This window comes from Eubalaena glacialis, chromosome 4, assembly GCF_028564815.1.
Source record: "Eubalaena glacialis isolate mEubGla1 chromosome 4, mEubGla1.1.hap2.+ XY, whole genome shotgun sequence".
Classification (NCBI taxonomy): Eukaryota; Metazoa; Chordata; class Mammalia; order Artiodactyla; family Balaenidae; genus Eubalaena; species Eubalaena glacialis.
In genome coordinates this window covers 86,328,707-86,351,635 of record NC_083719.1, presented here as the reverse complement: position 1 = coordinate 86,351,635, position 22,929 = coordinate 86,328,707, and positions in this window count along the sequence as shown.

Genomic DNA, 22,929 nt, shown 5'->3' with positions numbered 1-22,929 from the left:
TTGGGTTCTTTTGTTTGTCTGGTTGTTCTCTTGCTTTTTGATTTATTTGCTTCTGTTTTTGTTTCTTTTGTGTGTGTGTATTTCCTTGTTTCTGTTTTTGCTTGTTTGATTTTACTTTTTACCATTTGTCTGGGGTTTTGTTAGTCTTTTTTTCTTTTTTTTTAATCCTAATAATTGCCAGGAAAAGCGACTTAAGGGGACTTGGTTCCTCAATCGGAAGTCAGGCCTGAGGCTCTGGGGTGGGGGAGAGTCCAGGGCGCTGGACCACTAGAGAATTCCTGGCCCCAGGGAAGATTAATTGCCAAGAACTCTCACGAAGGTCTCTATCTGAATACAAGACCTGGCTCCACCCAACTGCCAGGAGCTCTCAGCTCTGGATGCCTCACACCAAACAAACAAGACAGGAACACAAAACCACCCATCAGCACACAGACTACCTAAAGTCATACTAAGCTCACAGACACACCAAAACACCTCACCTGACATGGCCCTGCTCATCAGAGGGAAAAGACTCAGCTCCACCCACCAGAACGCAGGCACCAGTCCCTCCCATCAGGAAGCCTATGCAAGCCATGGAACCAACGTCACCACCTGAGGCAGAGAACGAAAGCAAGAGAAACTATGACCATGAAGGCTGGGGAAAGGAGACCTCAAATACTGTAAATTAGGCAAAATGATAAGATAGAGAAATAACTTACAGGCAAAGGAGCAAGATAAAAACCCACAAGACCAAATCTGAAGAGGAAAGAGGCAAACTACCTGAAAAAAAATTCAGAGTAATGATAGTAAGGATCCAAAATCTTGGAAATAGAATAGAGAAAATACAAGGAAGGTTTAACAAGGACGTAGAAGAACTAAAGAGCAAACAAACAGTAATGAACAACAAAATAACTGAAATTAAAAATACTCTAGAAGGAATCAATAGCAGAATAACTGACACAGAAGAATGGATAAGTGAGCTGGAAGATAGAATGGTGGAAATAACTGCCACAGAGCAGAATAAAGAAAAAAAATGAAAAGAATGGAGGACAGTCTCAGAGACCTCTGGAAAAACATTAAGTACACCAACATTCGAATTATAGGCATCCCAGAAGAAGAAAAAAAAAAAGAAAGGGTCTGAGAAAATATTTGAAGAGATTATAGTTGAAAACTTCCCCAACATGGGAAAAGAAATAGTCAAACAAGTCCAGGAAACACAGAGAGTCTCATACAGGATACACTCAAGGAGAAACACACCAAGACACATATTAATCAAACTAACAAAAATTAAACACAAAGAAAAAATATTAAAAGCAGCAAGGGAAAAGCAACAAATAACATACAAAGGAATACCCATAAGGTTAACAGCTGATCTTTCAGCAGAAACACTACAGGCCAGAAAGGAGTGGCAAGGTATATTTAAAGTGATGAAAGGGAAAAACGTACAATCAAGATTACTCTACCTAGCAAGGAACTCATTCAGATTTGATGGACAAATCAAAAGGTTTACAGAGAAGCAAGAGTTAAGAGAATTCAGCACCACCAAACCAGCTTTACAACAAATGCTGAAGAAACTTCTCTAGGCAGGAAACACAAGAGAAAGGAAAAGCCTACAAAAACAAACCCAAAACAATTGAGAAAATGGTAATAGGAACATACATATTGATAACTACCTTAAATGTAAATGGATTAAATGCTCCAACCAAAAGACACAGACTGGCTGAATGGATAAAAAAACAAGACCCATAAATATGCTGTCTACAAGAGACCCACTTCAGACCTATGGATACATACAGACTGAAAGTGAGGGGATGGAAAAAGATATTCCATGCAAATGGAAATCAAAAGAAAGCTGGAGTAGCAATACTCATATCAGACAAAATAGACTTTAAAATTAGGCCTATTACAAGAGACAAGGAAGGGCACTACATAATGGTCAAAGGATCAATACAAGAAGAAGATATAACAATTGTAAATATCTATGCACCCAACATAGGAGCACCTCAATACATAAGGCAAATGCTAACAGTCATAAAAGGGGAAATCAGCAGTAACACAGTAATAGTAGGCGACTTTAACACCCCACTTACACCAATGGACAGATCATCCAAACAGAAAATAAATAAGGAAACATGGCTGTAAATGACACATTAGACCAAGGGACTTAACTGATATTTACAAGATATTCCATCCAAAAACAACAGGATAAACTTTCTTCTCAAGTGCACACAGAACATTCTCCAGGATAGATCACATCTCGGGTCACAAATCAAGCCTCAGTTAATTTAGGAAAATTGAAATCATATCAAGCATCTTTTCTGACCACAATGCTATGAGACTAGATATCAATTACAGGAAAAAATATGTAAAAAATACAAACACATGGAAGCTAAACAATATGCTACTAAATAACCAAGAGATCACTGAAGAAATAAAAGAGGAAATTAAAAAATACCTAGAAACGAATGACAGTGAAAACACAATGACTCAAAATCTATGGGATGCAGCAAAAGCAGTTCTAAGAGGGAAGTTAATAGCAATACAATCTGACTTCAAGAAAAAGAAAAATCTCAAATAAACAACTTAACCTCACACCTAAAGCAATTAGAGACAGAAGAACAGCAACAACAAAAAAACCCCAATGTTAGCATGTGGAAAGAAATCATAAAGATCAGATCAGAAATAAATGAAAAAGAAATGAAGAAAACAATGGCAAAGATCAATAGAAATAAAAGCTTGCTCTTTGAGTAGATAAACAAAATTGATAAACCATTAGCCAGACTCATCAGGAAAAAGAGGGAGAAGACTCAAATCAACAGAATTAGAAATGAAAGAGGAGAAGTAAAATTGACACTGCAGAAATACAAAGGATCATGAGAGACTACTACAAGTAACTATATGCCAATACAATATACAACCTGGAAGAAATGGACAAATTCTTAGAAAAATACAACCTTCCAAGACTGAACAAGGAAGAAATAGAGAATATGAAGAGACCAGTCACAAGCATTGAAATTGATACTGTGAATAAAAATCTTCCAACAAACAAAAGCCCAGGGCCAGATGGCTTCACAGGCAAATTCTTCCAAACATTTAGAGAAGAACTAACACCTATACTTCTCAAACTCTTTAAAAATACAGCAGAAGGAGGAACACTCCCAAACTGATTCTACGAGGCCACCATTACCCTGATACCAAACCCAGACAAAGATGTCACAAAAAGAGAAAATTAAAGACCAATATCACTCATGAACATAGATGCAAAAATCCTGAACAAAATACTAGCAAAAAGAATCCAACAGCACTTAAAAGGATCATACACCATGATCAAGTGGTGTTTATCCCAGGAATGCAAGGATTCTTCAATATATACAAATCAATCAATGTGATACACCATATTAACAAATTGAAGGATAAGGACCATATGATCACCTCAATAGATTTAGAAAAGATTTTGACAAATTTAACACCGATTTATCATAAAAACTCTCCAGAAAGTGGGAATAGAGGGAACCTACCTCAACATAATAAAAGCCATATATGACAAGCACACAGCCAACATCATTCTTAATGGTGAAAAACTGAAAGCAGCTCCTCTAAGATCAGGAACAAGACAAGGTTGCCCACTCTCACAATTATTATTCAACATAGTTTTGGAAGTTTTAGCCAGGGCAATAAGAGAAGAAAAAGAAATAAAAGGAATCCAAATTGGAAAACAAGAAGTAAAACTGTCACTGTTTGTCGATGACATGATCTCTACATAGAAAGTCCTAAAGGTGCCACCAGAAAACTGCTAGAATTAATCAATAAATTTGGTAAAGTAGCAGGATATAAAATTAATGCATAGAAATCTCTTGCATTCCTATACACTAACAACAAAAATTCAGAAAGAGAAATTAAGGAAACACTCCCATTTACCATTGCAAGAAAAAAGAATAAAATACATAGGAATAAACCTACCTAAGGAGGCAAAAGACCTGTATGCAGAAAACTATAAGACACTGATGAAGGAAATCAAAGACAACACAAACAGTTGGAAAGATATACCATGTTTTTGGATTGGAAGAATCAACCCAAAGCAATCTACAAATTTAATGCAATCCCTATCAAATTACCAGTGGTATTTTTCACAGAACTAGAACAAGAAATTTTACAATTTGTATGGAAATGCAAAAGACACTGAATAGCCAAAGCAATCTTGAGACAGAAAAACAGAGCAGGAGGAATCAGGCTCCCTGACTTCAGACTATACTACAAAGCTATAGTAATCAAGACAGTATGGTACTGGTACAAAAACAGAAATATAGATCAATGGAACAGGATAGAAAGCCCAGAAATAAACCCATGCACATATGGTCACCTTATCTTTGACAAAGGAGGCAGGAATATACAGTGGAGAAAAGACAGCCTCTTCAATAAGTGATGCTGGGAAAACTAGACAGCTACATGTAAAAGAATGAAATTAGAACACTCCCTAACACCATACACAAAAATAAACTCAAAATGGATTAAAGACCTAAATGTAAAGCCAGACACTGTCAAACTCTTAGAGGAAAACATAGGCAGAACACTCTGACATAAATCACAGCAAGATCCGTTTGACCCACTTCCTAGAGTAATGGAAATAAAAACAAAGTAAACAAATGGGACTTAATGAAACTTAAAATCCTTTGCACAAGAAAGGAAACCATAAACAAGATGACTAGACACCCCTCAGAATAGGAGAAAGTATTTGCAAATGAAGCAACTGACAAAGGATTAATCTCCAAAATATACAAGCAGCTCATGCAGCTCAATATCAAAAAAACAAACAACCCAATCCAAAAATGGGTGGAAGACCTAAATAGACATTTCTTCAAAGAAGACATACAGATGGCCAATAAACACATGAAAAGATGCTCAACATCACTAATCATTAGAGAAATGCAAATCAAAACCACAATGAGGTATCCCCTCACACCAGTTAGAATGGCCATCATCAAAAAATCTAGAAACAATAAATGCTGGAGAGGGTGTAGAGAAAAGGGAACCCTCCTACACTGTTGGTGGGAATGTAAATTGATACAGCCACTATGGAGAACAGTATGGAGGTTCCTTAAAAAACTAAAAATAGAACTATCATATGACCCAGCAATCCCACTACTGGGCATATACCCTGAGAAAACCATAATTCAGAAAGAGACATGTACCACAATGTTCATTGCAGCACTATTTACAATAGCCAGGACGTAGAAACAAGCTAAATATCCATCAACAGATGAATGGATAAAGAAGATGTGGCACATATATACAATGGAATATTACTCAACCATAAAAGGGAACAAAACTGAGTTATTTGTAGGAAGGTGGATGGACCTAGAGGTTGTCATCCAGAGTGAAGTAAGTCAGAAAGAGAAAAACAAATAGCATATGCTAACGCATATATATGGCATCTAAAAAATGGTACTGATGAACCTAGTGACAGGGCAGGAGTAAAGACACAGACATAGAGAACGGACTTGAGGACACAGCGGGGGAAGGGAAAGCTAAGACGAAGTGAGAGAGTAGCACTGACATATATACACTACCAAATGTAAAATAGATGGCTAGTGGGAAGCTGCTGCATAGCACAGGGTGATCAGCTTGGTGCTTTGTGAGGACCTAGAGGGGTGGATAGGGAGGGTGGAAGGGAGGCTCAAGAGGGAGGGGATATGGGGATATATGTATACATATAGCTGATTCACTTTGTTGTACAGTAGAGACTAATACAACATTGTAAAGCAATTATACTCCAATAAAGATATTAAAAAAAAAAAAACCTTGCTAAAGTCACATATCAGTTCTGGTAGCTTTTTCTAGACTATCAGATTTTCTACATAGATGATCATATCATCTGTACGTAAGGACAATTTCACTTTTCTCTTCCAATATACATGTCTTTTATTTATTTTTCTTGCTTTTTAACTTTTTTTTTGTCTTTCTCAAACTCTTAGAACAATGTTAAACAGAAGTGGCAAGAATGGTTAGTTATATCTTATTCCTGATATTAGAGGGAAATCATTCAAAGTTCCACAATTAAGTACAATATTAGGTGAACGTTTTTTCATTGATAAATTGCATAGATGAATTTATCACATTAAGAAAGTTTCCTTCTGTTTCTAGTTTTCTGATAGTTTTATTATGATTGATTGTTGGATTTTTTCAAATGATTTCTCTGGGTCTATTGAGATGATGATATATATTGTGTTGGCCAAAAAGTTTGTTCAAGTTTTTCTGTTAGATGTTATGGAAAAACCCAAATGAACTTTTTGGCCAACCCTATATGTATGTGTATATGTATATATATATATAAAATTTAAATCTATTAATATAGTAAATTACATTAATTTCTTTTTCTAATGTTAACCAACTTAAAGTGCAGAGATAAACTCCAGTATGTCATGATGCTTTACCCTGTTATGTATTGTTGGATTTGAGGTGCTAACATTTGTTTAGGGTTTTTGCCTCTAATATCATGAGGCATACTTGTTTGTAGGGTTTTTTGTTTTGTTTTGTTTTCCTTCTGTAATGTGTTTGCATGATTTTGATATTAAGATAATGTTGGTTTCAGAGAATTCTTTAATTTTCTGAAAGAGCTTGGGCAGAATTGTTTTTTATTTTATTTTTTTAGTTTTTTTCCTTAAATGTCTGTTAGAAATTACCAGTGAATCCATTTGAACCTCTAGGGGTTTTTTTTTTGTTGTTTGTTTGTTTGTTTTTGTGGGATGGTTTCTATCTACAAATTCAATTTCTTTAAATTCCATAGTATTATTCATGGAATAATATAATATGTATTGTTGAGTGCATTTTGATAGTTTATTTCAAGGAATTTTCCCATTTCATCTATAATATTAAATTTATTAGCATAAAGTTGATCATAATATTTCCTTATTATCCTTTTAATATGTGTATCTGTATAGTGATGTCAACATTCTCATTCTGGATTTTGTTAATATTTGTACTCCCTTACTTTTTCCTGATGAGTTTGACTAAGGTTGCCAAATATTTTGTGCAAAGAATCAAACAGTAAATATTATAGGCTGTAGCCCACATCAGATCTCTGTTGCTTCTGCTGCTTCCTCTTCTTCTTCTTCTTAAAAAAAACACCTAACATAAAATCTTCTGTCTTAAAAAACTTTTAAGTATGTAGCTATAGTATAATGGTCTTAATGTATGCACATTGTTTTACAGCAGCTATCTAGTACTTTTTCATCTTTCATAACTAAATCGCTATGCCCAATGAATAGCAACTCTCCATTTCCTCTCCCCCAGCCCCTGGGAAATCACCATTTTACTTACTGCTTGGTAGATTCAAAACCATCCAGATTAATAATCACATTAAAAATATATGGTCAAAACATTCTAATTAAAAGGCCAAGTGTGTCAGAGTAGATATAAAAGCAAGACAACTATATGCTATTTACAAGAAATCCACTTGAAATATAAAAACAAAAATAGATTTAAAGTAAAAGGATGAAAGATGATATCCAGTTGACCCTTGAACGACATGGGTTTGAACTGCAAGGTTCTACTTATATGAGGATTTTTTCAATAAATGCATAGTACAGCACTAGACTGTCCACATTGGTTGAAACTGTGATTTAAAAACTTCCAACAAATAAAAGTCCAGGGCCAGATGGCTTCACAGGCAAATTCTTTCAGACACTTAGAGAACAGTTAACACCTATCCTTCTGAAACTCTTCCAAAAAATTGCAGGGGAAGGAACACACCCAAGCTGATTCTACAAGGCCACCATTACCCTGATACCAAAATCAGACGAAGATATGACAGAAAAAGAAATTTACAAGCCAATATTACTGATGAACATATATGCAAAAATTCACAACAAAATACTAGCAAACTGAATCTAACAACACATTGAAAGGATCAGACACCATGATCAAGTGGGATTTATCCCAGGGATTCAAGGATTCTTCAATACACACAGATCAATCAATGTGATACACCACATTAAGAAACTGAAGAATAAAAACCATATGATCATCTCAATAGATGCAGAAAAAGCTTTTGACAAAATTCAACACCATTTATGATAAAAATTCTCCAGAAAATGAGCATAGAGGGAACCTACCTCAACATGATAAGGGCCATACATGACAAACCCACTGAAATGACGTTTTTCTGAAGAAAACATACAAATGCCCAACATGTATAAGAAAAGATATTCAGCATCACTAATTATCAGGGAAATGCATATCCAAGTCACAATGAGACATTGTATTGCTTCTGTTTAAAATGGCCATTATCAAAAAAAGTAGAAAACATAACAAAAACTGGCCAAGATGTGGAGAAATTGAAATTTTGTGCACTATTTATGGGAATATAAAATGGTGCAACCGTTATGGAAAACAGTATGGAGTTTCCTCAGTAGAACAGCAATAGGATCTAGCAATCCTATGTCTGAATATTTATCCAAAAGAGTTGAAAACAAGACCTTAAAGAGATATTAGCACTCCCATGTTCATTGCAGCATTGTCCACAGTTGCCACGAGGTAGGAAAAACACATAAAACTCCATTAATAGATAAATGGACAAATAGTGGTACATACATACAATGGAATGTATTTTAGCCTTAAAAAATAAATTAATGTTTTTGTTATTTAACAACACTTTTTAAAAATTCATAGCGTATAGGCCACAAAAAACAGGCCGAGGGCCAAATTCAGCCCACTGCCATTATCTGCCCAACTAGTGGGCTCACTTTTTATCACTTTGTTGATTTTCTCAAAGTTTCACCTTTTACTTCATTGGTTTTTCTCTATCATTTCTCTCTTTTCCCATCCATTGATAGTGGCTCTTGATCTTTCATATTTCTTTCTCCAATTATTTTCTGTTTAATTTTCTTGCCACTTTTCTAGTTTCTTAATGTAGAAGCTGAGCTTATTTCTAGTAAAGTTTTATTAACATAATATTTCTCCTAAGTACTGCTTTATTGGCACCCCACAAATTTGATATGTTTTGGAAAATGGTCTACTTTCATAAGTGTTCCATATGTACTTGAAAGAATGTGTATTCTGCTATTGTGTGGAGTGATTTATAAATTAGGTCATGTTGGTTGATATCATTGCTGAAGTCTTCTGTATCCTTGCTGGCTTTCCTTACTTGTTCTATCAATCGCTAATTATCCAAATGTACTTACAGATTTGTCTATTATTTCTTACAGTTCTATCAGTTTTTGTTTTACGTATTCTGAAATCTGTTATTATGTGCATAATTTTTAGGATAGTACATCCTATTGTTAAATTGATCCCTTTGTCATTGTGACATGACCTTGTTTATCCCTTGTAAAAATCTTTACCCCAAAATATACTTTCTCTCTGTATACATGTTTCAATATACCCTTTCCAGCTTTCCTTTGACTAGTGTTGTACAGTTGATCCTTGAACAACATGGAGGTTAAGGAGATCAACCCTCCATGCAACTGAAAATCCTCGTGTAAATTTACAGTGGGCTCCTCCGTATCTGCAGTTCTTCATCAGTGGATTCAACCAACTGCAGACAGTCTAGCACTGTAGTATGTATTTATTGAAAAAAATCCTCGTATAAGTATAGCCTTGCAGTTCAAACCCATGTCGTTCAAGGGTCAACTGTATATCATCTTCCATCCTTTTACTTTAAATTTATTTATGTTTTTATATTTCAAGTGGATTTCTTGTAAATAGCACATAGTTGTCTTGCTTTTTTATCTACTCTGACACACTTGGCCTTTTAATTAGAATGTTTTGACCATTCATTTTTAATGTGATTATTAATCTGGATGGTTTTGGTTTTTTTACTTGTTCCTTTTGTATTATGCTCCCTTTTCCCTCTTTTCCTGCCTACTTATATATTGAGAATTTTTATGAGCTTACTCACTATAACTATTTATTTTATTTTACTGGTTACTTGGGCTTATATTATATATCCTTAACATCACTGTTTACCTTCAAGTGATATTATACCATTTCATGTTAAGTATGGAAATCTTAAAATATACTCTCATTTCTCAACTTACTGACTTTCAAGTATTCTCTCATATATTTTACTTATACAATTTGCAAACTCTCACAATAGCATTATTTTTGTTTCAACAGTTACCTTTTAAAGAGATTTATATAATTTTTTAAAATTCAGGTATTTACAATGTGGTTTATATTCTCGTGTTCTTCATGGCTTTTTGTATACCCACATTTCCATCCAGTATTATTTTGCTTCTACCTGAAGGGATCTGCTTGTAATGAGTACTTTCAGGCAGGTCTAGTAGTCCCAAGGTTGTTTACTTTGAAGAAATTTTAAATGGAATTGTATTTTTAACTTCAGTAGCCACGTGATTATTAGTATGTAGTAATACAATTTATTTTTCTATGATAATCTTGTATCCTAGATTTTAATAAATTCACTTAGTAATTCTTAGAAAAAAATATATATTTCTAGGGATTTTCTATATGGACACCTGCAAAGTATGCCATCTTCCTTTCCTATCTGGATGCCTCTTATTTCTTCTTCTTGCCTCATTGTTCAGGTGAGAAATTCCACTACTGTGTTGGAAAGGGTGATAAGAGAGGACATCTTTGCCTTGTTCCCAATCTTGAGAAAACATTCATCCTTTCATCATTAAGTATGATGTTAGCTGTAGAGATTTCTTGAGATTTATTTTATCAGATAGAAGAAGTTCTCCATTCCTAGTGTGTTGAGAGTTTTTGTTCTGAATGGTATTGGATTTTGTCAAATGCTTTTTTTGCATCAACTGATCATATTGGTATGTCAATTGATTATTTTCTCTTTTAGCCTGTTGCTATTGTAGATATTATTGATATTATAGATTAATTGCCAAATGTTGGACCAGTCTTGCATACCTGGAGTAAATTCCACTTGTCTTGTTGTAAAATTAATCATTTTTATGCATACTTGGATTTTATTTCCTAATATTTTATTGAAGATTCTTGTATCTAAGTTCCTAAGAGATACTTGTCTGGAGTTTTCTTTTCTTCTACTATTTTTGTTGAACTTTCTTATATTTTAAAAGGTATTTAAGCTTGGTATAGAATTCTAGGTTGATAGATTTTGTTTGTTTGTTTTGTTGCTTGTTTTCAGTAGTTTGAAGACGTTGCTCTGCACTCTTTTTGTTTTCATTATTTCTGTTGAAAAATCTGTCATCATTACCTTTGTTACTGCATATGCAACTTTTGCTGTCTCTGAGTACACTTAAGATTGTGTTCTTATTTCTGATTTTGAGCAATTTAATTATGATATGCTTTGGTTTAGTGTTTTCTTGTTTATTGTGCTGGGTTCATTTACCTTGAATCTGTAGGTTTATTTTTTTCAGCAAATTTGGAAAATTTCAACATTTATTTTTCAAATATTTTTCTTTCTCACCCTTCTCTCTCTTCTTTTTTGGGGAACTCCAATTATATTAGACTGTTCACTGATGCTCTGTTTATTTTTTTAAATTATTTTTCCTCTGTGTTTCATACTGGGTAGTTTATCCTACTATGGGTTCAAGTTCCTTTCTTCTGTCATGTCTAATATGCTACTAGTTATATTCAATGTATGTTTCATCTCAGACATTGTACTTTTTATTTCTTAAAGTTCAGTTTGGAACTTGTTATATCTTCCTTATCTCTACTTAACTGTGTAAACAGGTTTAATACAGTTGTAATAACTGGACTTATCCTGTTTTCTCATTGTAACATCTTTGCTAATATTCTGGATCTACTACAACTGATTGATTTTTCTCCACATAATGAGTCATATCTACTGCTTCTTCATATGCCTGGTAATATTTTATTGACTGTGAGACATTATGAATTTTACCTTGCTGGACCCTGAATATCTCTGTATTCCTATAAAAATTTTTTGAACTTTCTTAAGGGACACAGTTAAGTTATTTGGAAACAGTGACACACTTGGGTTTTGGTTTTAAGTTTTGTTTAGTAGCATCAAAGTAGCATTTATTTTTCCTACTGTTGCAAAATGCTTCTGAGTAGTTTCCTTGAATTATGAGTTTTCTATTCTGGCTGGAAAATAACACCAGCTATAATTCCCTCTAATTCATTTGATGGTCTTTCCCCAGCCTTAGTTTCTTCACACACATATACTGATCAGGACTCTCATGGACACATTTTGCAGACTTTCAGGGTTATGGCTACATGTAGCTCTCTTCTCTCTGCTTCTCTGTCCTTCAAATATTAGTTGTCTTGGTCTTCCTGGATTCAAACCTCTGTCTTCTCTTTGCAATTCTGTGCCCTACCTGGGCTCCCCTTCCTGTATCACATTTGGTATATTCTTTAAAGGTCATAATCTGTGCAATTTTAGCAGTCACATCATCTGTCTTCCATCTTTCAGAGACCACTGTTTTGCCTGATGTCTAGTGTCTTCCAAAGCATTGTTTCATATATTTTGTCTGGTTTTTTGTTGTTTCACAAAAGAGGTTAAATGTATTCCCTGTTATTCCATTTCCTGAAGCAGAAGTTCTTCACTTCCTAATAGCAATGTGACCTTGTGCAAGGATACCACTTTTAGGTTAATATTAGTTCCTGTTTCACAGATATTATGAAACAATGCAAGAAAGAATATTATATATTAAATCTGTGTTACATAGGGTGTGGGACAAAATAGACTTGGTACTTATTATTTAATTATATCATAAATTTCTGAAAAGTGTTAACATTTCCTTTTACAAAATTAATAGAGTAGAAGTCACAATTAACAATTTTTCAGAAGAATTATAATAATTTAAGCATCTGATGCTCTCAACTAAAAATGTTGGTGAGTGTTTTTAAAAAGACTATGTTGGAAGGCAAGTAAGTAAAGTAAATAAAACAATTGGAGGGTAATAAATATTATATAAGCTTAAAATGTTCATAATTGTTGAGTCAGAAATTCTAATATCAGGACACTTTCCTAAAGAAATTATCAAAAATGAACAAAAATGTATGTGTGAAGATGACAGATATTGCCATTTATAATATGGTGTTTCTACTTTTCACTGTGTCTAAAGTAGGAGTCTTTGTAAATAAATCTTGGCTCAGTACATATGTAAAATACAAAATAGCTATTAAAAATCATATTAAGAGACATGGAGTTTCTGCTTATTATGTAGTAAGTGAAAGTTACAAATTTTAAATTACATATTTTACCATTTAAATATGGTAAAATTTTTCATTGAATGCATTGAATTTTTTGGAAGTTACATGCTAAAATAGTAAGTGTGATTATACCTGAATGGTTGAAGTATACTTAGTTTGCTTTTCCTTCATTGTATTCTATATTTTGCAAAATTTCACTAATCCATATATGTTATTTTTATAGTCAGAAACTGAAAGTTAGATTTTATGTCCATATTACTATGAAAAAATAGAACATCAAAGTTTTTAATGAAAGTATTCTGACATTCTATTTTATTTGATAATAAATCTCTACTCAAGGATATATCATTAAGATGCTTTTATGCTAATAAATTTATATTTTATAAGTATCAAGAGTTCCCTATAAAGAGAGGCAACTAGTTAAAGTATCTAGGATAAATGGGCAATTAGTTTTCCATTCTTCATTTAAAAAGTCATCAAAATTTGTTACCAATAATGGAGCAAATTCTTCAATATGAAGCTAATAATCTATTGATGTTTTAAGAGAAATACTAAGGCTAGTTGTCACATGACTGGTAATAGCAACATGCTGTAGAGTGGAAAGGCATAACATCCAGTTGCAGACCTGGCTCTCATCTCCTGAGTGACCGGAGCATTTTGCTTACCTTTACTCTGTCTCTGCCTCCTCATTTGTACATTGGGATATAATGTCCACATTCTAGTTGTCTAGTTGTGGTGTAGATTAAACTAACATAGCAAACATTTGACTTTGAGAATATACTCAATTCATAGTAGGTATAATTAATAAGGGTCCAAACTGTCTCTCTCATTTTTTTGAGTCAATATTTTTCAGACATTTGTATCAGAGTTCCCAGAGAAAAAGAACCAATTATATATATATATATATATGTATATATGTGCTATGCTTGTATATATACATACATATGTATGTGTGTATATAGACATATATGTGTGTGTATATATACATATATAGAGAGAGAGAGAGAGAGAAAGAGAGAGATTTATCATGAAGAATTGTTTCACTTAATTGTGGGGGATAGACAATACAATCTGAAATCTGTATAACATGCTGGCAGGCTGGAAACTCAGACAGGATTTTATGATGCTGTCTTGAGAAAGAATTTCTTCCTCTTCAGGAAGCTCTTAAGAACAAACTGATTGGATTCAACTAATTGGATGAGACCCACCCACATTACTGAAGGTAATCCCTTTTACTTAAACTCAACTGATTGTGGTTGTTAAACACACGTACAAAATACCTTCACAGCAACACCTACATTGGTGTTTGATAATAACTGGGCGCTATAGCCTAGCCAAACAGACACATAAGGTTAATCATCCCACCATTCCTCATGAAGTCATAGTAGTTTCTGGAGGCTCTTTGGAGATTGGAAAATACAGTTTCTGCACCATCTCTTTTAAAAAATGAACGCTTATTGTAAGTTGTATTAGTTCAAACTTCTATTTTAATTTTTCCTTTAAAAAAGGTTTTAGGATCTAAAAAGTAGTTAGAAAAATAGATTGATTTTTTGTGTGAAATGACTTGGTTAAATATAACAATAATATTAAGTTAGAAAGTATTAATCTTATTTCTAAACATACAAAGTAAAATAAATATTAATTTTATTAATATTAGCTTTTTGAATTCTTATCATATGGTGGGCTGTGTGATAATATTTATGAAAAAGACTTAGAGCAACTTGTAACTTGTGCAAAAAATGATACAGCTTCTACATGTGATATTTCCAGGTTCTATCCATGCTTGTCCCACTGTGGTAGATTGTATTTTCCAAAGATGGGCATTATAATAGTTCTAGTCTCAGATGCTTTTCATGAATATTGCCACTCCTTCATAAAGAGAAGATTGTCTGAATATAGGTGAACATGTGATTTGCTTGTAACTAATAGAATGCTTCTGAAATGATGCTGCATGACTTTGTATACAAAGTCATAAAAGACAATGGAGCATCTTCTACCTTGCTCATTGGAATATTCATTCTTACATCTTCTGCTGTCATATAAGCAGTATGACTACCCTGATACTGTTATGCAGTGAAGAAGCTCCAATTATCACGTGTTGAGATCCACATGGAGATACCCTAGAATAGTGAAGATAGAGATCTCCAACCCTCCTAATGCATAAGACAGTTTGACTGCAAACATCTGAGATACTTGAACCAGAACCACACAAATAGTCCTATTAAGAACTATGAAGACACACTATATCTATCTTCCAAGGCTCATTGCTATACAAACATCCTCAAAAAAAAAAAAAACTGTATGTAGCAAATTTGTCAATGCCTCTTGCTTAGAAGATGTGCAGAAATGCAACAGACATGGAAAATTGTCTCCCAACAAATGCTTCCAAACTTCTGACCCACAGACACCGTAAGAGATGATAAAATCAAATCAAATGTTGCTTTAAGCCATTAAGTTTGGGCTGATTTTTAGGCTACAGCAATAATGGAAATACCACCTTTAGATATAGATGTCTTAACAACTATAATTAATATGATACATTTATCAAAATATAAGCTATCAATGCACGCCAAAAACCTGAAAGAATATAACCAAAAAAGTCAACTTTTGAGGGGAAGATGGAACTAAAAAGCTTTAAAAATTATTCAGAACCCAAGGCATATTCAAAATAGAATAGAGGTTCTAGAGGAGAATCCATTTCTTGCCTCTTTCAGAGTCCAGTGACTGCTACATTACTTAGTTTGTGGCCCTATCATTAGCATCTCTGACTCTGCATTAAATAACCCTTTCTTTTTGTAGTAATCTTCCTCTGTCCTTATCTCATAGGGACATTGGTAATGACATTTAAGGCCCACCTGTATAATCCAGGATAATCTCCCCATTTCAAGATCCTTCACCTAATTGTATCTGTGTTGACCCTTTTTCAATATAAGGTAACATTTATTACAGATTCCAGGGATTAAGATCTGATATATTTGGGACCCATTATTCCACTTACTGCATATAGTTATATTTGTCAGTTATTGCAATGAAAGTGCTGCAAAACAAACAGAACCAAAATCTTAGCTAATATGTTTCAGCCCATTCCATCTGGGTTCAGCTGGGTTAGGCTGACACTGGATTTATTGCCTTCAGGTATGCTCTGTTTGTCTACATAACAAATGGTAAGAACTCCAAGGCCAGTCCTCTTTCCTAGCACAATTACAAAACAATCGCTTGTGTTTGTACCCATGAAGGATACTTTTCAGTAGAAGCTGAACTAGAGAAAGAATGTATAGAAATAGTATTTTGGTGTCTCCAATGAAAAACCCAGCTGTTCAACGAATTATTGCATGTTAAGCCCACCAGTCAGTATACACTAACCACTCAAAGTTTCTAATATTTTACAACTTTACTTTAAAAAATGAATATGCACAGCAATGTAACAAATGTACCACTCTGGTACAGAACACTGATGGTAGGGAAGGTCGTGCATGTGTGGGGGCAGGGGACATATGGGAACTCTATACTTTCTGTTCAGTTTTGCTGTGAATCTAAAACCACTCTAAAAATAGTTTATTAATTTAAAAAAAGAGTAGGCCCCCAAGAACCTCTAGTCATTTGAATAAAGACTTAAGGCAAGAGAGACATTAAGAAAAAAAGATCAGATAAAATAAAGACAACTTAAAAACTATAATATCCTCAAAGAGATTTTAAAAAAGATCCTATATTCATGAAAATATAAATGTTATTTTTAACAAGGAACACTAGAAAGAAATAGGAAGCTCATGGAAATTTAAAATAGTATAGTTAAGTTTGATAAAAGTCAATCAAGTCTTAGAAGATAAAGTAAAATAAAATTTTTGCAAAGTAGAAGATAAATATAAAGACAGGGTCAATTTACAAAATTAAATATTCACTACAATATTTCCAGAAAGAGAGACTAGTAAAGAAAATCTAGCAAATGAAACTGGTAAAGAGGACAATAAAGGACATTATTTTTTTTTAGATCGAAAAGACCTATCAAGTGCCTCACAAAACAAATAGAAAAAAAAAAAAAATGTCCTAGTGGACTTACTGAGTCCAACCCCAAGAATAGAGAGGTTAGAAAAAATAGGTCTTGAGAATCTTTGAAAGAGAGGGAAGAATAGTCTTAGATAACATGTCTAAGTCTTTCTGAAGGGCTAGATGTTTCTTCCTGTGAAGGATTTGTCCCTTCAACTTAAATTAGAACATGTTCTTACAAAGAAATAGAACTTCTAATATCCAGGATCCAAAAGACAAGGCAGCAGCAAACCATGCTCTAATAAGTAGAAAGTACTCTCTGGAGATAAGGATACTGGGGTGTTTATTTCATGTTTTAATCATTAATTAACAATATTTATTAATCCTCTTTGAGGTGCCAGACACTGTGCTAGGATGCTTTGTTGCACTTTAAAAAACAGTTTTTTTAAATGTCCAAAAATATTGCTGCATTTTTTATTAACTCTAATGGACAAAGTTTAGTGGTGATTTGCTTTCTGAGAAAATGAAAGGCAGCTATGTAGTTTTGTTTTTCAGTAGGCCTCTGCTATCCACCAAAAGAAAAGTAGCATACTGTGAATGAAAGCTTTACATGAAGGTTTCAGATCATTAATATTGCATTTTTAGTGTAGCTTTTAAGGTGAGATGTTATTATTATTATTATTAGTGCTAGGAAGATAGGCAGTAGAAGAGAGTAATAGAGTGAGATTTATTGAAGTTGAAAGCTATAATAATATTACTTTTACTAGTTTACTTTCTTATAATGAATGATTCAGAAAGAAAATCAGCCTTTTGGACTCTAATTTTAGTTAATGCAAATGCATGGCCAGATTTCTTCTCAGAAACCTAGCACAGATTCTATTGAAGGCATGTAAAAGTTAGTGGGGATGTACACATTTGGATTCTGAGGTCATAATTTTGTTCCAAAAGAAACTATAGGCAGAGATTTCTTTTTTCCACCTAAAGAATGTAAAAAGGAAAGGGAGAGAATGAGAGATAAAAGTAAGAAAATAACATGAATTTAACTGGGGAAAAAACATCCCTTAGTCTTTCAAAAACAATAGATTCTGGAATTCTAAGTCAGTGTTGAATCCATAAATAACACTATATCACAGACTGAAGAGCATTTGTTTACTGGAATCATTGAATATATTCTCTTGAAAGAAGGAGCAGGAAATGTAATGGAACAAAGTTTCTTAATAATGCAATTTCCATTTAAGCCATTAGATTTACTATTTTCTCAACATCTCTCACATTCTGTCATGTATGTAAAAGAGCTGTCTTCAATACACTAAAAAATAAGGGATATTTATACAATAAAATAAATAATACAAATGAACACAGGAGAAAGGATCTTGTGACACATGAAAATTCTGATTTTATAAAATCCTAGTTATACACACATTGTAAACTATGCATATTTTCTCTTATTCTTTGGGAAAAGAGTCTTTTTAGAAAAAGATTTTCTGTACCTTTTTATTTAGGAATTGAGTACAAAGTTATAAGGAAAACATATGACATTCTGTTTATACACATTTTCTTTAGATTCTTAGTGTTCTGTATAGAGTTGGGAATAACATCTTTTTTTTATTATTGAGGTAACACTGGTTCATAACATTCTGTAAGTTTCCTATGTATGACATTATAATTCAAATTCTGAATACACTACAGTATACTGCACCAAAAGTCTAATGCCATCCATCACTATACAGTTGGTCCCCTTTACCCATTTCACGCAGCCCCCACCCTTTCCCTTCTGGTAACCACCAGTCTTTTCTCTGTATTTATGTGTTTGTTTTTTTGTGTTTGTTTATTTTGTTTCTTTAAAATATTTCACATATGAGTGAAATCATATGGTATTTATCTCTCTCTGACTTATTTTACTACATGTCCATCCATGTAGTCACAGATGGCAAGATTTCATCTTTTTTATGGTTGAATAGTATTCCATTGTATATGTGTACCACATCTTTATCCATTCATCCATCGATGAGCACTCATGTTGTTTCCATATCTTGGCTATTGTAAATAATACTCTGATGAACAGAGGGTGCACATGTATTTTCTAATTAGAATTTTCCTATTCTTGGAATAAATACCAGGAAGTGGAATCACTGGATGATGTAGTAATTCTATTCTTAATTTCTGGAGAAATCTCCATACTGTTTTCCATAGTACCTGCACCAGTTTACATTCCCATCAACAACGTATAAGGCTTCCCTTTTCTCCTATATCCTCTTCAACACTTGGTAATAGTTGCTTTATATATTTGGTGCTCCTATTTTAGGTGCATATATATTAAATAAGTGCTGTGTCTTCTTGATGGATTGTCCCCTTTGTCATTATATAATGTTCATCTTTGTCTCTTGTTACTTCTTTTGGCTTAAGGGCTATTTTTTTCTGATATGAGTATGGTTACACCCACTTTCTTTTGGTTGCCATTTGCTTGGAGTATCATTTTTCCTTCCTTCACTTTGAGCCTATGTTTATTTATTTTTTATTTTTTATTTTTTTAAACCTCAAGTTTATTTATTTATTTTTTTTAAAGGATATCTAGTATAAACCAATAAGGTTTTTTTTTGTTTTGTTTTGTTTTTTATTTATTTATTTATTTATGGCTGTGTTGGGTCTTCGTTTCTGTGCGAGGGCTTTCTCTAGTTGTGGCAAGCGGGGGCCACTCTTCATCGCGGTGCGCGGGCCTCTCACTATCTTGGCCTTTCTTGTTGCGGAGCACAGGCTCCAGACGCGCAGGCTCAGCAATTGTGGCTCACGGGCCCAGTTGCTCCGCGGCATGTGGGATTCTCCCAGACCAGGGCTCGAACCCGTGTCCCCTGCATTGGCAGGCAGATTCTCAACCACTGCGCCACCAGGGAAGCCTGCCTATGTTTATTTTTAAAGATGAAATGAGTCTCCTCAAGGCAGTATAAATTTGGGTCTTGTTTTTTAATCCATCTAGCCACTCTGTGTCTTTTGACTGGTGAATTCAATCCATTTAAATTTGGGGTGATTATTGATAAATGAGGACATAGTTGCCATTTTATCTTTTGTTTTCTTCATGCTCTATATATCTTCACTGTTTCTTTTTCCTTGTGTATCTGTCTGCCATTTTGATTTTGTAATTTTCTATATTTGTTTCTCAGTTTCCTCTTTTTTATTTTTCATGTCTCTGCTCTAGATTTATGTTTTGTGGTTACCATGAGGTAAAATGTCTCATAGATAAAATAGTCTTTTTTTTCTGCTGATCACATCTTATCTGAATTTGCCTATATGAGTTCTATCCTTATCCTCTTCCCCTTTTATATTTTTGTTGTCTCAAAGTACCATTTTCTAAGTAGTGAGTTTGTTACCAAATTGAAGTAGCTATAGCTATTTTTACTGCTTTTTTACCTTTAAAGTTTATGCTATAATTATTTAATAACCTATTCGGATATAGAATCACAATTTTCTTATTCTACCAATCACCTTACTCAAAGTTTTGTGTACTTTTGCCTTTTTTTTTTTCAGGTAGAAGAGCTCCTTTCAACATTTCTTGTGAGGCAGGTGTTGATAAACTCCCTAGTTCATAGTGTTGATGAACTCCCTCAGCTTTTGTTTGTCTTTATATTTCTCCTTTATATCTGAAGGATAACTTTGCTGAATAGAGTATTCTTGACTGACAATATGTATCTTTCAAAATTTTAATTATGTCATTCCACTCTCTCCTGGCCTATAGAGTTTCTCCTGAGAAATCTGCTGATAGCCTAATTGGGGTTCCATTGTATGTTGCTGTCTTTTTTCTCCTAGATGCCTTTAAATTTCTTTCTTTATCATTGAATTTTGACAACTTTAATATAATGTTTCTTGGAGGTGTTTTTGCATTGAGATAATTAGATGGCTCTTGGCTTCATGGATTTGTATATCTAGTTCTTTCTCCAGGTTTGGGAAGTTCTCATCTATGATTTTTTTAAGTAAACTCTGCTCCACTTTCTCTCCCTTCTCCTTCTCGGATAGCAGTTATCCTTATGTTACTTTTCCCAATGGAGTAGGATAGTTCTTGTACTCTTCATTTTTTTTTTTTTTAAATCTTAGTTCTCTCTCCTCTTCTACCTGAATCATTTCCAGATTTCTATCTTTGAGCTTGCTAATTCTCTCTTCTATATGGTCTGCTCTATCCCAGTGCTTTTTATTGCATTCTTCACCTTATATATTGAGCTCTTAAGCTTCAGAATTTCTGTTTGGTTCATTTTGGGGTTTTAATCTCTTTGGTAAAATATTCTTTCTGTTCATTAATTTTATTCCTGAACTCATTGAAATGCCTTTCTCTGTTTTCTTGTAGCTCATTGAGTTTCTTCATAAAAGTAATTTTGAACTCTCTATCAGTTAGATTGCAATCTTCCATGATTTTAAATTTGGTTTCTAGAGAATTGTCATTTTCTTTGTGTGATACCACGTTACCATGGTTTTTTATGGTGTTTTATAAGTTTTTCCTCTGCTGGCACATTTGAAGTAGCAAACACCTTTCCTATTTAGGTAAAGGTTTTTACTGTTTCTGACAATTTAAAAAGTTGGTAATTAGGGTCCTTTTTTTGTTTTTCAGTAGGTGAGACTATAGCTCAAGTTACTGGTTTCTCTTATCTGAGCTGCTTCTGGCTATATTTGTGAATTGGCACTTTTCACCCTCCACTACCTCTGCCAGACATATCACTGGTGCCCTCCTTGTTGCTGCTTGTGCCTCCAAGGTCACTGGTGCCTTGCTGCTGCTGGTGTTGCTGGTGTTGCTGGCATTGCCACTGGGGGCATGTGCCTCCACCGAGTCTAGGGTTACCTGGGTCATGGGTGGTGGTCGGGGTAGGGGTGAGTGGGGAGTCAGAGGTGTGGGGGTTTGCTGTGTTCACAGTTGTCAGATGCATGGGGGTCACTGACATTGTGGTGTGGGTGGGGCTGGAGTCACAGGCATAGCCATGGTTGGAGAGACTGGGGTCATGGGGTGTGTCACCACTGCTGCCCAGTTCCCTGTGACCAAGGGTCCTGCTATGGCTAGGAGCCTGGAGTTATGTTTGCCATCTCCCCTGCTGCTACCAGGATCTCTGGGATTCAGTGCTCAAGGACCACAATCAGGGGGCTGGGATCACAAGCACCACCTCTTCTATTCCCTTGGTTGTGTGTCCTCTACATGTTCCAATCCACTCACCTTCAGATGTACAGATGTGTGGCTCTCTCTGGTGTCCTGATGTGTTGGGCAGAGGAAACGTTGTTGAGTTACAGATGTTTTATTAGTTGTTCATTGAAGGGGAGAGACAAAGGAAGTGTCTCATACGGTCATGATTCTGACATCACCCCCACTCCTGCCACCGCAGGGATAATATCTTAAAAATTATTAGCCAGAATTAAAAATACATAATTTCACTTTAAAAATGATTTTTAAAAAGCATGTAAGGCTTCAAATATATTTTTACTTCCACCAAATTTGTGAGGAATAAAATAATTTCAAATGGAGATGGTATATTACCAAATATATACCTTTTTAAATCTTACTTACCTAATCTGTACTGAATTCTAGCAATTTACATTGATATATCAAAATAGCCATTAGTCTCAACAAAATGAATAAAGAAACTACTACTGAATGAGAGAAAATATTTGCAAACGATGTGACTGATAAGGAGTAAATATCTAAAATATATAAGTGGCTCATGCAACTCAATATCAGAAAAACAAAGGACCCAAATTAAAAATGGGCAGAAGACCTAGACAGACATATTTCCAAACAAGACATACAGATGGCTAACAGGCACATGAAAAAATGCTCAATATTGCTAATTATTAGAGAAATGCAAATCAGAGCCATGAGATATCAACCCA